The sequence below is a fragment of the Chinchilla lanigera genome, unplaced genomic scaffold, assembly GCF_000276665.1.
Source record: "Chinchilla lanigera isolate Chin_1 unplaced genomic scaffold, ChiLan1.0 scaffold00083, whole genome shotgun sequence".
In the NCBI taxonomy this organism is placed as follows: Eukaryota; Metazoa; Chordata; class Mammalia; order Rodentia; family Chinchillidae; genus Chinchilla; species Chinchilla lanigera.
This window is the reverse complement of record NW_004955484.1, coordinates 8142205-8158036: the sequence shown is the minus strand read 5'-3', so window position 1 is coordinate 8158036 and position 15832 is coordinate 8142205. Positions and strand designations below refer to the sequence as shown.

The 15832-nt window shown below is 49.8% G+C and overlaps 1 pseudogene; it reads right to left on the bottom strand.

Moving 5' to 3' along the window:
- Positions 1–4920: 4920 nt before the first annotated feature.
- Positions 4921–15109, bottom strand: LOC102006780 (annotated as a pseudogene).
- Between the last annotated feature and the right edge of the window lie 723 nt (positions 15110–15832).

The window sequence follows — 15832 nt, the reverse complement described above, 5'->3', positions numbered from 1 at the left end:
TTACCTGCCTTCTTTTTAAAATGTGAATCAGTGGCTGGCTTAGCATCCTAGTAGGCAGAGATGCCTGATCCCCATAAATGGGACCGAGGACAACATAACACCAAGAGTAGAAGAAGCTGAGTCCCAGATCTGTCCTGCCCTTGGTGCCCAAGACCTCGGTCCTCCTGCCTCCTGGGGCTCAGGGAACTCCTACTCCTTCCTCCCTTTCTTCTCTACAGTCTGGGAGGCACGGGACAGGCACTGACCAGAACAAGAGGAGAAGAGCAATCCTGTCTGCCACGGGGGCCTCCCTGTGGCCTTCCGTGGAGAAGCAGGGGTTAATGTGGTCACTGTGGGTCACCAAGTTGCACCCAAGATCTTCCTCACTGGACCATTTTAGGAGAGCGGCCTGGCACTTCTCACTGTGGAACAAGGCTGGAGTTACTGGAGTTATTTTAAACTGGGTAGAACAAAGGGCCCTTGTGCCTGTGGCCTGTGGTCTACACACATGAAGAGGCTATGCTGGGTGGGACGCTGGCAGGCCTAGCTTTCAGATGGTCTCTCGTGGTCAGCCTGCTTGCAAGGATGCCGCTCTTCACCCCAAAGGTCTGGCCCTACCCGGCAGGGTAGGGAGGGCAGAGCAGATGCTAGAGGTGGGCCTGGTAGCCAAGGTCATGCCCAGAAGCCATGGCTGAGTCCAGAACACGCAGCCCTAGTCAGCAGCAGGCTCTCAAACAGGGAGAGTGGAAAAAGCCTTTCGGGTGGGAAAGCAGGGGAGGGGGTGAAGGCAGTAGGGGTTAGGAGGAGCAGGAGGAAGGAACGTAGCGTAGGTGCCCAGGGGTTAAACCGGCCCAGACCACCTGGGTTCCAGGCCCAGCTTGGTCAGCCAACAGATGTTGTCTGGCTCTGAGCAGCTCACCAAGCCCTCTGCACCTCTGTTTAATCTGCACATGGGGGCAATAGTGACAGTACGTTGTACCAAGAATAACAGGTAACAGAGAGGTTTCAATGAGTTGAGTGTGAAACAGAACCTGCCTGGCGCTTTGCAGCCCTTGCGGCCTGGCCCCGCCCTGCCCCTGCTCTGGCCCTCTGTGGGTAGGGGATGAACAGTGGCCACCTGACCTGTGACCCCACCTTCTAGGGCATGAGAAAAAGCAACCTGGCCCTGGATGCCAGCAGTGAGGCAAGGGCAGGCTGCCGGCTGCTGTGACTCCCTGGTAAGGGTGGTGGCACTTGCCGGACTGGAACCCCAGAACCCCAACCTCCCTGCCCACTTTCCTTTGTTCAGGAAGGGGCCTCAGCCCCCACCCCCGCGCCAGGCCCCATGTCTGGAGCCCTGCCATACTGGTCAGGTCCTTCAGTGACCCTCTGCACATTGCCTTTTCCTCTCCATACCCCCAGTGAGGCTGTACCTGGCCGCCATGGAGTCACACCTGGTGCCCTCCCTGTGAGGCACTGGCCCAGGACAGATGTGTCTGTCTGCAGAACCAGGATCGTGCAGCCCAATATGCCCATCCCAGGACATGCGTAGATTCCAGCCCTGGCAGTATCCTTACCAGGGAGGTGGCCTTGGACCAGTAACTGGGCTTTTCTGAGCCGGTCTCCTCACTGGTCAAATGAGGAAGGTGATTTCCACTTCAAGGGCACTTAAGGGTCAGTAGGAGAACAAGTGGACAGACCCACCATGGGGCTTGGCAGGCAGTAGGTGCTCAGCTCACCCCAGGGGCCTCAGCGACTCACTGGGACAGCAAGGGGCCTTGGTACCAAAATAGCACACCCACCAGCTGCATTTCCTTAATTTCACACCAGTCCACTCTCTCTTTGCTAACTCCACCACCTTTGCCCTTGTTCAGACATCTGTCCTGACCACTCCAGTCTGTTCTCCACATTCAGGGCTAGAATGAACTTTACAGCACATGCACTGGATCGTGAGACTTCCTGCCTATCACATCTGTGGCTCCCTGTTCCTCTCAGGGTGAGGTTTAGATTCCTGGCCCTGGCCCTTGAAGCTGACGTGATCTGCCTCTGCTGGCTACTCGCCCCACACCTTAAATTCTCTGGACATATTCCATGTGAGAGCTGCAGAGGGACTTTTTCCTTGGACATGGCTTGCACCCTTCTATCTCCAAATTCCCTGTATCCAGGAAATTTGTACGGCATAGCTGGATTCAGCCTCTGCAAACCCCTCTCCTTCCACCTCCATCTGTTGGAAAGTCTCTCAGCCAACCTCTAAAGGTTTGCCAGCCACAACCAGGATAATAAAAATGTGTCCCGTCCACACTCTCTTCCCATGTCCATGCCAGAAGCCTGCATGGGGACAGGAGTTTCTGGTGCCCTCTCTCCCTTGCTTGCCCCAACTCATCCCCTACTTCCCAGCTCGCCCATTATCTCTTGAGGGGTGGACGAGGCAGGGCAGAGCAGGGAAGAGAGAAGGCAGGGCTGAGCACTGGAGCTGGAATCTGGCATCTTGGCCTTTTCTGTGGCAGACGTACAACTTCCAGATCTTTCCCAGCTTGGCACTTTCAGGGACTCCTCAGAGATGCCCCTTACCCCTACCCTATTGAGGACCCCTCAGAGCAGTTCCCTAGCAGCGGCTTCACCTCCTCAAGCATTGGCTTGCAACCCACCCCAGCCACTTTCTGTCACTGTCAACTCACCTGAAAGGAAGTGCTTTTGGGCACGACACCTTCATGATGACCCCAAGCTGGCTGTCTTGTGTAGAACATCTGGACATTTTTCTGGTTTGGATCTTTTTTTTTCTACTCATGACATCTTTTATTGTTTTTCACACTATTAAGGCACTTATTTTTATTTTTCATTGTAAACAGAATCATAAGTGACAGCACTAATAGTGATCTATCATCTGACTGATAGGTTAACATATTTCCTGATCCTCAGAAACATTTTTCAACTTTATTCCGAATCTCTTATTGTTGTGGAACACAGCTGTTTTATTATTTAAAAATTGAGGGGATTTCATATGATTCCTTTTTCTTAGCATATTCTTGGGTATTTCAAATCAATTCTTTGACTTACTAGGTTTTTGTGAGCAAAAGATTTATTTAGTTTAATTCCCATTACTTTTAATCATCTCTATGTCCTTCCCAAATTGTGTACGTGGGGCGTGAGAAAGAAAGCACCTTCTTCAGTCCCCTGTGATTAAATTCTTCCCATTTCTCTGCTGAGAGTCCCCCACTGTGGAGTCAGAGCCCATGTGTTTATGATGCCAGTGTCACCACTACCCGTGTCTCCCTTTGGCTCTTTAGTTAGGCCCTTCTGACCCCGATATCTAAACCTGTTGCAAAGAAAAATGAACACAAAGCAAGAACACAGCAAAGCACCCCAAGGAAAATTTGGAAATTTGGAAAAGTTTGGAAAATTTTAACTTTTTTGCACATAACAATGAACAAACGTGTACCACCAATCTGTAGTATAATTAACGCCTCGTCTTTTGTTCTTTATGAATTTACATATCCAACTAGCTTTCTATTTAATTTCCCATTGCTTTGCTACGATGACTAAAACTCTTTAACAAGAAAGTTTTTTTTTTTTACCTTAATGGGCTTTGCAGTTCATTTGTAACCAGTTTTTAAAAGTGGGTTTAAGCTTAGTGAGTACTACCCTATCATTCTGCAAAGTCCCCTGCCAGAATTCGGAGTACTTCGTAACTTGTTCACCAGGATGACTTGTGAAAAGGACTGCATGGATTGGCTGGATGTGGTGGTGCAATCTGTAATCCCAGCTACTTGGGAGACTGAGGTAGGAGAATTGCAAGCCCAAGGCCACGCTGGGTAATTTAGTGAGAACTTGTCAAATAAAAGGGCTAGGAACGTAGCTCAGTATTCCTGGGTTTAATCCTCACAAAAGGAATAAGCAAGCAAGCATGCAAACAAACTACATGGGTAAAAGCACACTGGGGTCAGGAGCTGTTAAGGAGATGCAGCAAAGCATAGTATATAAAACTGATGCTGGCTTTAAATAACAGATGCTATTCTGCCAAGGGATACGGTACTTGTGCATTTAACCATACTTGGTGTCAAGTTAGTGTGTCTGAAAGCCTGTTCTGGCCCCACTAGAATTTCTGCTTTGTTTTTGTTGAGAAGTCTTCATCATTTCCCACTTTTTTTGTTGAAGCGGGTGACATTTTGAGGCTGCATTCCGACTCCATGAGAATCCCACTGTCGACTGACCCTAGCACCAGAAAACTGCAGATGAGAAAACCGGACTGAGAACGACTTTCCACACCACCTTAGGGCCTTGATTACAATCTTCTGGGTGAGATTTTCATAAACAGCCAACTTTTATGCAAAGATAACTTTTGTAGTTGTCAGGAAGGCAATTTCAAGTTCTGACTTGTATCAAGTGTATTCTGTTCCCAGCATTGGCAATAATGGATACTTCAGAATTTAACAGCCAATGGTAGATACTTGGCTCTTTGTTAAAACAGGTCTAAATGACTCTGCTAAGAGAGCAAGAGACAGCTGTTTGTTTTGCTAAAAAGGAAAGGAGATGACCTTTGTTTTGCTAATATTTTGGGAGTCATGACCACAATTTAATATAATCAGATACAGTGTGTTCAAGAAATTATCAAAGATCACACTTGGATATCAAGCTGGGACTGAGGTCAATAGGGAGACATTGATCATATGCTGTCAGAAACAATCTAATTTGAAAGCAGAGTTGAGAAATGCACCATTAGGAGAATTTTCTCAAATATTTATGCAGAGATAGTCTAATATCGTAATAATTAGAAAATTATTTCCAGTCCTTTTGTGTGGCAGTTCTTTTGTCAATACAATTTAGCATAGGATTTACGCAAAAGGATGTAAATTCATAGAACTTCCTGGTCTATGCTTACATTGCACCAAAGAGTTGTGTGCTGCTGCTGTTTCTGGCAAAATAAAAAACTGGAAGTGAAAAGGGAGCAGATCACAAAGGCACTCATTCCTTCTTCTTCAGCTCCATTAGATCATCTTCTATTCCTGTCTTGCTTAGCTCATCTGAACTGTAGTACCGATGAACAACTTTCTCAGTGGTGATAACCACAACTCAGAGCCCATGGGTGTCTTTGCCCAACTGGCATCCAATGGCAGATGACACCACCATGTCCAGGTTCTGGAAGATGCCCCCAGCATTCCTGTGGTAGTGGTCTGAGAACACAACTCTGTTACCTGCACTGGTGAGCTTGTCCGCCAACTCCATACACACAGCTTTGGTGAGGCTGAAGTAGTCGTCATCATCACAGGTACTATGCATGAACAGCGAGATACACTGGAAGACGATGGTGTGCCAGCACTTCCGCTGTCCCGTGATGCTCAGCTGCTGGCCCAGCCAGCAGTCCTGGGCCTGCTTCAGGGCCAGGCACTAGGAAGCATCATGCTAGAATTGAGAGTTGAACCCCAGGAACAGGACACCCCCACCCCAGAAGCCACAGGAGTCATCTCTCCACGTCTGGTGGAACTCCTCAATGGTCTCAGCTGTGCGGATGTTACCCAGGTCATGGTTGCCACTGACAAGGACCAGTGGGATCTCTCTGTCAAGGTCTTTGAGCACCCGTTGCAGGTCCTCAGTCTGTTCCTTGGGCCAGCAGGACCCTGGCATGGCATGGATAAGGTCACCACACAGATCAAAGAATTTGGGTTTGGGGTTTAGTTTTTGTTCAGTGAGCTGGATCTCCTGGCCCCATTCGTCACCACCATGGTCATAGTCTCCAGCGGGCCAGGCCTTCATCAGCACAAACTGTGGGTCTGCACCTTGGATGAAGTAGAACAGACCTTTCCATTCCCTTTCCTAGTATATGAGGACCGGTCCCTTCAAGGTGCTATGAGACCAAAGAAAGAGGCAGATGACCTAAGATGGCACAGAATGCAACTTATGGGAAGGCTTGCAGACAGCATCTTAATCCTCGGTGACAGCAAGACCAGCTGGATCCACATATTTGGGTCTGGGACAGGGGTTGTGGTGGTTAAGCTTAATTTGTATCAACTTGATTGGCTTGGAGTTGCCAGACAATTAGTAAAGCACAATTTTGGGGGTGTCTAGGTGTGTCTGGGTGGGTCACAGAGATGTGACCTTGGGGTCTGCATCTGGTCCCTTGCCCTTTGTTCTCTGGTGGTGTCCCCCTGTTCTGCTTCCCAGCTACTATGAGCTAAGCAGCCCTGCTCTACCCTTCTGCAAAGATATTTCTGCACCCGGAGCCAGCGGAGCCCCTGTTTAACTGTGAGCTGAATTAAGCCTCTCCTTGAAGTCGTGAATGCTGGACACTGTGTCCCAGCCACAGAAAAGTGGCTAATACAGAACCACGTATAGGGGTTGGGACACGAGCGAGGATCCTTGCACATCGGTTCAACTAGACTCTTTTCATTGCCCTTCATATCGAGTATGTCGACCCAGCCAGCTGCCTTGTCCTCCACAGCTCCCATCCAAGGAAAACCAGCCATTATCTTTTGCCTGGACTGTTAGAGCATCTACTTATCATGTGCTATCATTCTAGCTGGGCTATACCTGGTTTATCTTAAACTACTATCAGAGTCAGGCACAATCCTGGAGTCAGGGTCCCGTTATAAAGCTTCACATGTGGTTCTAGTGGTTTTATCTAATTTTAGTTTGCTGGGAAGCTATGCAGGAAAACTTGACTAAAGTTATTCTGGGGCAATCATATCAGCTACAATTCAAGATGGCTACAGTCATGTCAAACTGAATCCATACACCAGGGCCAGGACTTTCTTTCTTTCTTTCTTTTTTTCCTGTAGGCAAAGTTCTCTGTTTCCCTGTACAGCTGAATAGATATAGCCCCTTTAATCTTGTCTGCTGGAAGGGGGTGCACAAAGGTGAGGAGTGAGAAGGACTCTCTCTCTCTCTCTCTCTCCTCTCAGTTTCTGTCCTTAAGGAAGGGATGATGATCTCTGTCATCATGTTGATGGTTTTAATGTCCCCAGGGGGGATCCACAGACAGGGTAAGTATCAAGTAGGAGGAGGGACATTCAGAGCTCCCCTTGGGACCTGACAGGAGCAGGAGTAGTCAACAGGCCACAGAGATGGAAATAGCTGAAGAAACAAGTGGCTAAGGGTTTGATAGATGGGCAGCTGGCATCAGACTGCCTGGGTTCAAATCCCCAGAGTGAGCTCTTACTAGCTGAATGTCTTTGGCCCGCCTGTGCCATTGGAAAGCCTCTGTACCCTGTCAAATGGAAATGCTAACAGTACCTACCTCCCAGGGCTAACATGAGAAATGAGTGAGTTCTTCCATGTGGAGAACTTAGCACAGGGCTTCAAGTGGTCAGCACCCAGGGAATATTGGCTTATGTGGTCAATTTTAGGGAAGTCTTTCTCAGTGAAGCTCCAGAGCCTCTGCTGTCGTTGACCAAAGCTGGTGGAAGGAAGTGGCCTCACTGAGCTGGTGAATCTTGGAGCTTCTTCCTGCCTCCCCAAATCTGGGTCCCCAAAATATCACATCCCAAGAGCTTCATGAAGATCAAATATGAGTCATAGCAGCTGACTGGGGGGACCCGCCCCTTCAGAAACACTTCCAGGGTAGGCAATTTCACAACTCTGCAGGACCTTCCCCACCTCTGCGCAGCCCCATCCTCCACAGGCTTTCCTGGGGTTGTGCCCAGTTTTGATCTCACAGCTAAGCACTTTCGACTTCAGAGTAAAAGGAAGTGAGCCCAGCACTGCTGCCTTTGCAATGCCACCCCTGAGCTTTTTGTTGGCTTGGATGGGGCCCTGGCCTCTTTTAAAAAAATCTGATGAGCACCCTAGATCCTCTTCCCCTGGGGAAAAAAGCTTTCCCAAATAAACACGATCCTCCCAAGTCAAGTTTTGCAAGATTTCTTATCTTTTAGGGAAGTTTCCTGTTATCACAGTTCACTTTTCTGGGTCTCCATGCTGCCTCTATTGCCTAAAGGCTCTGAGACCTTAAACAAAGAAAGAAAATATTTAAACCTGTTTTCCTATCATTAAAATGGAAGCAGAAATAGTCTCTATTTCAAAAGGTTTCAAGAGGATTCAATGTAGGGGAAAGAACTTGTTCCTGTTCGGGACTCCCCTTTTTTGCACTGAGACGCTTGTATCTGAGCAAACCCCTCAGTCCTGCATAAACTGGGGGGGTTGGTCTTCCAGTAAATTAGACAGGGGCCATAAAGCATTTAGCCCGGTGCAGGTGGTTCATCCAAGTTCCATCAGTGTCAGCTGACACTATGAGTCTTTTCCCTAACTCCATTTCATGCCTGGACATTATATACTCTGTCCCATCTGCTTTAATGGCTTCCTGGGCAGCCCTTCGGCCTCTCTAGGCCTCTGTTGTTCGTTCATCAAACAAAGAAGATGAACATGAGTGATTCTGGGAATGCTTCCCACCAAAGCCTCTGAGATTTATTCAGGGGCCACTTCCCAGTGCCTAGTAAGGTCATCTTGAAGGCAGTACCACATGTGCATTCTCTGCTGAACATGTTTTTCTAGCAAAACAGCCTCTCCAGGGAGAATTGGGAACCTCATTTGTACCTTGCTGATATTTTACTTGCTGCTGGGACTTATTTTGCTTGTAGGAAATCTTAACCTGTGTGCGTGTGCATGTATGCATGTGTGCAAACCACAAAACAGCTGATATTCTTGTATCTTTGAGGTTAGGATGCAGACCTGGTGATAAATGTGCCTTGGAAGCCAGGCGTGGTAGAGCACGCCTGTAATCCCAGCACTCAGGAGGCTGAGGCAGGAGGATCATTGTGAGTTTGAGGCCAGCCTGGGCTACAAAGTGAGCTCAAGGCCAGCCTGAACTGCAAAGAGAGACCCTGTCTCAAAAAGACCAAAAAAAAAAAAAAAAAAAAAAAGTGCCATGGAAGACCAGAGGCCATACCCAGAAAAGTGTTTCCCTGGAAGAGGTGCAAAAGGCTGCTTCTCCTGGTGGGTGGGTGGACTCTAGGTTTTAGCCCCTCTTTATAGGACTGTTAGAGTCAGGGCTTGCAAGGAAATAGATTTAATACAGGACATGCAATTTATAGGGTTATTTTATAATATTCCTCAAAAGAGTCAAATGGAGAGGTGTGCAAGAGATCTGTCTGTGTGCTGGAGACCTGAAGAAGCAGCTGAAGGCCTGGATCCCATGGCAATGCCCCCACGAGTCCAGCTGAAGGCCTAGAGCCCACGGCAATGTCTCATGCAAGTCCGTATCAAGAATCTGCACTGGGAAGGCCCAAAGGCCAGTGGTGGAAGCTAGAAATTCTGCACCAGCAGTGTGAAGGATCTGTGCATAGGCTGAGGGATCTGCACTGGAGCCAGGAAGTGATGCCCAAGGCAAAGACCAGAGCTCCCCCGAAGAGGACAGCAGCCACCCCCGACAGTGAGGACCGGAGCTCCTCCAATGATGACAACGGGGGAGTTGTATCAGGAAAGCCAGCCCAGGCAAGCTTCTCCAGGGAAATCAACAGCATGTAATTGTGCCCTCCTGTTCTCTTCTTACTTCATTCCAGCAGCAATCCTCAGGTAGGTCTTCCAGCCCAGAACCACGCTGACTCAGTTCAGCTGGGGGTTCCTGCTCAAACTGACCATTAACTAGTCCACCACAAAGACTCACCCCAACATTCAGACTTTTAGCTGAGCCAGGTGTCCATAAGATATAATGAAGATTCCTCCACAAGGTCTGGGGGCTGTAAATCCTCAAGGATTTGATCTTGCCAACCTCGCTCCCTTACTTGTGTGCCCCAGTGTAGCAAGGTACACAGAAGATGCTCAGGAGTGGCTCTGTTTTGTCCTGTCATTCCTGGGCATTTCCCTGGCCAAGGCACACACCCTCTCCATTAACAGAGGACTGCTTCCTTTCAGCTGTCATGTCGGCAGGGACTGGTCTCAAGGGTAAAGCTCTCCACTCTTTGGGCCTTGCATCCCTCTCCGACTATCTGAGGTTATTCTGATTGGGGTCAGCTGCCTCTGAATATTTCCTCTAGATAAGTGTTCCAGAAGAAATTAACCCAGAAACAAGACTAGCTTTTGTACCAGGCCAGGGAGAGACTTTTTTCTCTCTGGGGATGCTTGAGATGTCTCCAAATTCTGAGGTATGGAAATAGTGTGATCAGCAGCCTCAGTTTTAGCACTGAACATCAGACCTACACAAAGCAGGACAGTTGGTTGCCCTATGTGGAGATGTTGGCCAGTTCCTCACGGAGACCAAAGTCCCCATAACTGAGACAGGAAGAAAGTAGGGAGTAGAGGCCCCACCAGGAGGCTGCTTTTGGCTGGAAAGGGAATTGTGGTGGAACTCACAGCAGTGCCCCAAAGCAAGCTAGTTCTGGGGTGATGTCTTTTAGAAGGCCTGACATCTGCCAGTGAGCCTTATTAGAACTGATCTCTTGGCCACAAGAAGAGAGAACCCTTTCCAGAGGCCAAGAAGGGACCCAAGGGTGGCCAGGACAGCCAGTAGTGCTTGCTGAGTAGCCATTCCAAGGCAGCCTCTTGGCCAAAGAAGCTAGCAGATGTGTGTGGTGTCCCAGTGAGGCCCCCAAAAAAGTCTCAATTGTTGCTGGATAGTCCACCGGGACATGGCACTACACCCAGCTAGAGGCTGGCGATAGCTCTTGCCTCTGGAATTGAGCATAGAGATGAAAGCAGTTCTGGATATTAAACCTGCAGTTTTCAAAAATCTGCAGCAACAGATCTTTTTTTTAGTAAAGAAAAAAAATTTATTCCTTTTACTAAAAAGAATCCTCAAGGGAGAAGAACATTTTGTCCGAGGTACCAACTTCATAAGGAAAACGTGGGCGGGACTCTTCCCTCTAAGTCTTAGTGTCTAAGGTGGAAACATGCATGTTTGGATTGATTTGTCACAAGTCATCTGTTTATAAAAGAGAAGTGTCTGGTACACCTCACAGCTCCGGAGGACACCTCGGGACTGCAAAGAGAGGCTGGCAGTAACGATGGGATGATAAGGGGCTGCTCCCACTGCTGGTGACAGGGTCCCATTGTTTTTGTCCTGGTTTTGTGGTGACCTGAATCCACCAGGTGTGCCTCTGCAGGGCAGGGACTAGCTGTGCCTTGTCTACTTTGCCCCATTCCATGGCCTGGCATAAATAGATGTCCCAGTATCGCTCCCAGAATTTCACAGAATTGTCCCTGCAGCCCTGTGCAGTGAAATATTTACATGATAAGCACCCACAGTTCTATTGATAAAAGTTCTCCCTCCTCCTAGTGACATCAGAAGTGAGTCCTCTGGGAGCAAGCCTGTCAGTCTGGTCACTGGTCCCTCTGGTCTAGCCAGCTCCATTGATCCCTGGGTTCTCAGTCTGTTGACTCATGCAGGGCCCTGCAGTCACCCGTGAGCAAGCTGGCTCTCCTGCTTCACTCCCTGTTATGGTTTAGATCTAAAATGTCCTCCCAAGACCTCCTATGTGTGGGAGGCGATTGGATCATACGGGCACTGTACTCAGAAGTGGACGCACCCATCAGCAAATTCAGTAGCGGACTGTGCTTTAGTCCTTCCTTCCCTCGCGCTGGGGGCACATGGGTGGCAAGCCATGTCCTAGGTGCTGAGGACACAGCCAGCACACGAGGCAGGCAAGACCCTGCTTGGATGGCTATGTCTTGAGGTGCACAGAGAAAGAGCCGGATCTTTGCTTCTCAGAGAAAGCACGTCAGGAAACGGAATTAATTACCAAGTCCTAGAGAACTGACGTTCACTCCTGTGGCTGTTGCACATCCACTCCAGCTTCCCTGACTCCAGTTGTCCCCATGGTATTTGTGCACCACCTTTCCTCCACGCTCTACAGGACTTTCTGTACTTCCTCAGCGGCAGGGAGGGTCCTTACTAGATAGACTCCCATCAGCAGGAGCCATCTACCCGGTCACAGTGATTAGCTAAAGGATGGACCAGCCTGATCAGGATCAATCAGACCAGAAGGGACTTTGGGTAGGACCCTGGGAAAATGCTTTCTTTCTTTTTTCTTCCTTCCTTTCTTTTTTTAATTTTGTTTTTGCTTCTTGGTTTTTTGAGAAAAGGTCTCACCATGTAGTTCAGGCTGGCTTTGAACTTGTGGTGATTCTCCTGCCTCAGCATCCCACGTGTTGGGATTATAGGAATGCATCATCATGCCTGATGGAAATACTTTCTTGATCATCTGTAGAAGCCATCTAGGGAAAGACCTGCTGGATCTTCTGGATGGTCAGAGTGTGGACCTGGATTTGGAGCACATTTGAGCCCTTCACTGCACTGAGCTTGAACAGGCTGAAGAGGAAGCCCACAGCCAGAGGCAGGAGGAAGGGGGAATTCCAGGGCAGTGGAGATAGTGTCCTGCCTGAACTTTGGCTGGACCCTCAGCTCCTTCTGGACTCCTCTGTTGTATGACCCAACCCACTCTGCTGTTTGTGCTAGTTTGGACTGGCTGTTCCATGAGCTGCAGCAAGAGCATACTAGATGGTCTCACTACAGAGGAATTTTCTTTTGGGCTACAGGGTCAGGACTGAGGCATCTTGGGTCCAGGGGAAGGCGGATCAGGCAGGCATCTGGCTGGTGGCCCATCCAGAAGCCAACAATCTTTCATCCCCAAAACAAGGGCAATGGGAAAGGGATCTGAAATGAATGTCCTCAAGGTGACCAGAGGGGCAGCAGGTCTGGTGAGGGATGAGGTGGTGCCCAGGGCCCTCCCCCTAGCCTCAGCTAGAGGGCCCCTTAACTTAACTCCCTCCTCCTGCCTGTAAGTGCAGGGTGCCGTCCACTTAAATCAGAGCAGCTGCCACTTTGAAGAGGAAAGATGTGTGTAGGTGGGTGGGGAGGAGGTGGGTAATTATGCAGGGAAAATCATTTTCTTGATATTCTTCTGGAAATATGCGTGGAGCAGAGAGCAGTGGGAGGGACGTCAGCAAAGGAGAATATATTAGCAGAGGGCACGTAATGCGCCTCTCACAGGTGCATAGAAGTAGAGGGACGATGCTTTGCAGGCTTGTGTGACCACAGCATCCTTTTGGAGGAGCCTTTGAGACTCCATGGAACACATCCGGAGACACTCTTTAATGTGGGATTTCATCCACGGGTTGGCAAAAGCATTTGCTGGGAATGGTGTGTGTTCATGTGTGTGTGTGTGTGTCTCTGTGTGTGGGTGTGTGTGTACCATACACCGGTTTTCCTTTCCCGTGAACAGTGGAGTGGGTGCCACTGGCATTTCATGTCTGGACTTCTCATGCTGCAGGGAAGGGAAGAGAATTTCTATGGGGCTTGGGGAGACTGGGAGCTCTATATGCCATCTCTTTGCCCCCTGTGGGATCTGCCCACAGCTCCCACATGCCCTGCATGCCCTGAGTGACAGAAGGGCACCCCCAACTCTGAGAAGCAGCTCCAGGGTTGTGAACATTGGATGCAGATAATTACCCAGCTGTGAGTAATCTGAACATTTCTTAGGGCTATTTCTGCATAATTACAAATATTTGAGGATATTAAGCTCCCAGGTTACGCATTGAGGGTATTGTTTGAGCAACTGTTGGCTGCCGAGCTGGAAACGCAAACATCTTTTCATGCCTCCCTCCTGGTGCACTTAGAATATTTTACGGGATTCAAAAGAAAAAAAGTTTTCAGTTGAGAAAAAACAACAACTTGGAAGCAAAGCCAGTTGCGAAATAGCTTTAAATTAAAAAAAAAAAAAAAAAAAAGGAGGAGTGTGACCACTTTAGTTAATTGTGGTGGGTTTGTGATACATTTTCTCTACAGGTTAGGAAAGCAGTTACCACCAGACAACCTATTTGTGGCTCCACTGTGATAAAATGTTCCCTCTAGCAGGGTCCTCTGGCCACGCGGTGGGTCTTTACAGCGCTCAGTGCTTCCAGAAGCACTGTCATGTGTGGGGCTCCCTGGAGTGCAGTGAGAATCACGCTCGCTTTAAACCTGTCTTGGTGCAGGGGCTTCTTAATAGGAGATGGGTCCTTCCAAGCAAGGCGAGTATCTGGGGTGCTGCCCTGGCTCTGCCTAGTGGCCCACGTAGCACTCAGGGACCTGTCCAGCTCCCTAACTTAGGGCCCCTCATCCTGTCTTCTCATTCACTGCAGTCCCTCATCTTCTCTTGCATTCCCCATTTGCCACCCTTGCACCCTGGAAAACAGAAACCACCTGCCATAGACACACCCTCAGCCTCACCTTCCATCTCCTGCTTGCAAGCTCTCCCCTGCAGGCCACAGCTGCCCGATAGACCCCAGGGGTTGCTCCTTGTTTACCCCTGCCCCAATATTCCAGGCGATCCTGGTCCTGTACCTCTGAAAGACACCCCTACACAGTCTGGGGGGCTCCTGCACGCTGCTCTCCCCTCCCAGTTCTCACTGTGCTTCTCTGCTCACCCTTCCTCCTGTCAGAGACCCACCTTTGTCATGGGCAACTTGGGGTGCCATGTCCAGCCCTGACCCTGAACAGTTTTAGCCCGTAGGAGGGTGATGCCACGGCCACATCAAGCACCCTCTGTCTCCCTCACCCTCTGTGCCGGCAAAGCGGCCCCTAGTCCGTCCGCAGCGCTGAGAATTTTGTTCTCTCATTTCCAGCTGGGGCCCTGTGGCCAGCCCTTTCCTCCCACTCAGGCGCCTCACGCCTCTGCTCATCCTTCACCCATTGCCACGCAGTCTAAGGCCTCTGCTGACAGGAGGTGCGGCCCAGGCCTCACCGCCCGGCCTGGTGGGAATCTTGGCCAGGCCCCGCCCCAACCTCGGTCCCTCTGCACAGTGAGTCGCAGGTGAGGATGAGTTGATGCACAGAAATCAAAACTTTGCTTCCCACCTGCACCTCCACCCCCACCAAGGTGAGCAGCTGGTGGGGGGGTCCTTGGAGAGCCTCAAGAAGGGCAGTCCAGCTCCGGTGCATAGGTTTTCGGTGGGTATGGCAGGTAGTGACCAAGGAGCCTACCTGAGGTCCCAAAAGAAGGTGGGACGGAGCGGGGACCCTGAGAGGCTGTGCTCCCCGTACAATAAATGCAGCAGCCTGCGGCGGGCCCCTTTCCCGCTCACTGCCCTGGGGGTGGGGTTGGGGGTGGGAGACCGAGGATCCTGAACCAAGGGACAGACTAGCACCGCCCAGGCAGACCGGGAGTTCTCCAGGCTGGATGCCGGCGGTCCCGGTACCGCGGGCCTCGGGCGCCTCCTGGAGGCTGTGCGAGCTGCAGGCTCCCAGCATAGACCGAGGAGGGCGCTCGCCTTGAGAACTCCCTGCCAGTCACTTAGAAAAATCTCCATAAAAATGGGCAAGGACAGGAACGGAAACATTTAAAATGAAACGCAAATGCCCAGTAAAACATCAGGCTGGTGTTCGAAAAGGCAGAATCTGTTGCAAGCCCTTACATGCTCCTTTAAATGTCACAACAGAGCTACTAGGGAGGGGCAGATTGTCCCCAACCTAAAGATATTAACGGGAGACACAGAGAGCCTAAGGGACTCGCTTAAGGCCAAGCACTGTGCGATGGAGCTGGTCTCTAACCTGGTAGCTGGGCCCCTTCTGTGGCTTTACTCACTACGTGAGGCTAATTCTCAACGAAAGAACCAAAGCATAAAACAAAGCAACTCACTCAGCAGGGAATCCCAGATGAAGGCATTCTGTACCTACTGATGGGCCAAACAGAAGCCAAGGTGCCCCTGCATCCGTGCCCTTCCCAGGTTCCCAGGATGCTATCTTGGTTTTTTTGGTTTTTGTTGCGGTTTTTTTTTTTGTTTGTTTGTTTGTTTTTGGTTTTTTTGAGATGGGGTTGCTATGATTCAGGCTGGTCTTGAACTAACTGTGTATCCCAGGCTGGCCCCCAATTCTTGGTGATCCTCCTGCCTCAGTCTTCCGAGGCTGGGATTACAGGTGTGCAACACCACACCCAGGTACCTTGCTACCTCTTGAAGATACCTGGACCATGAA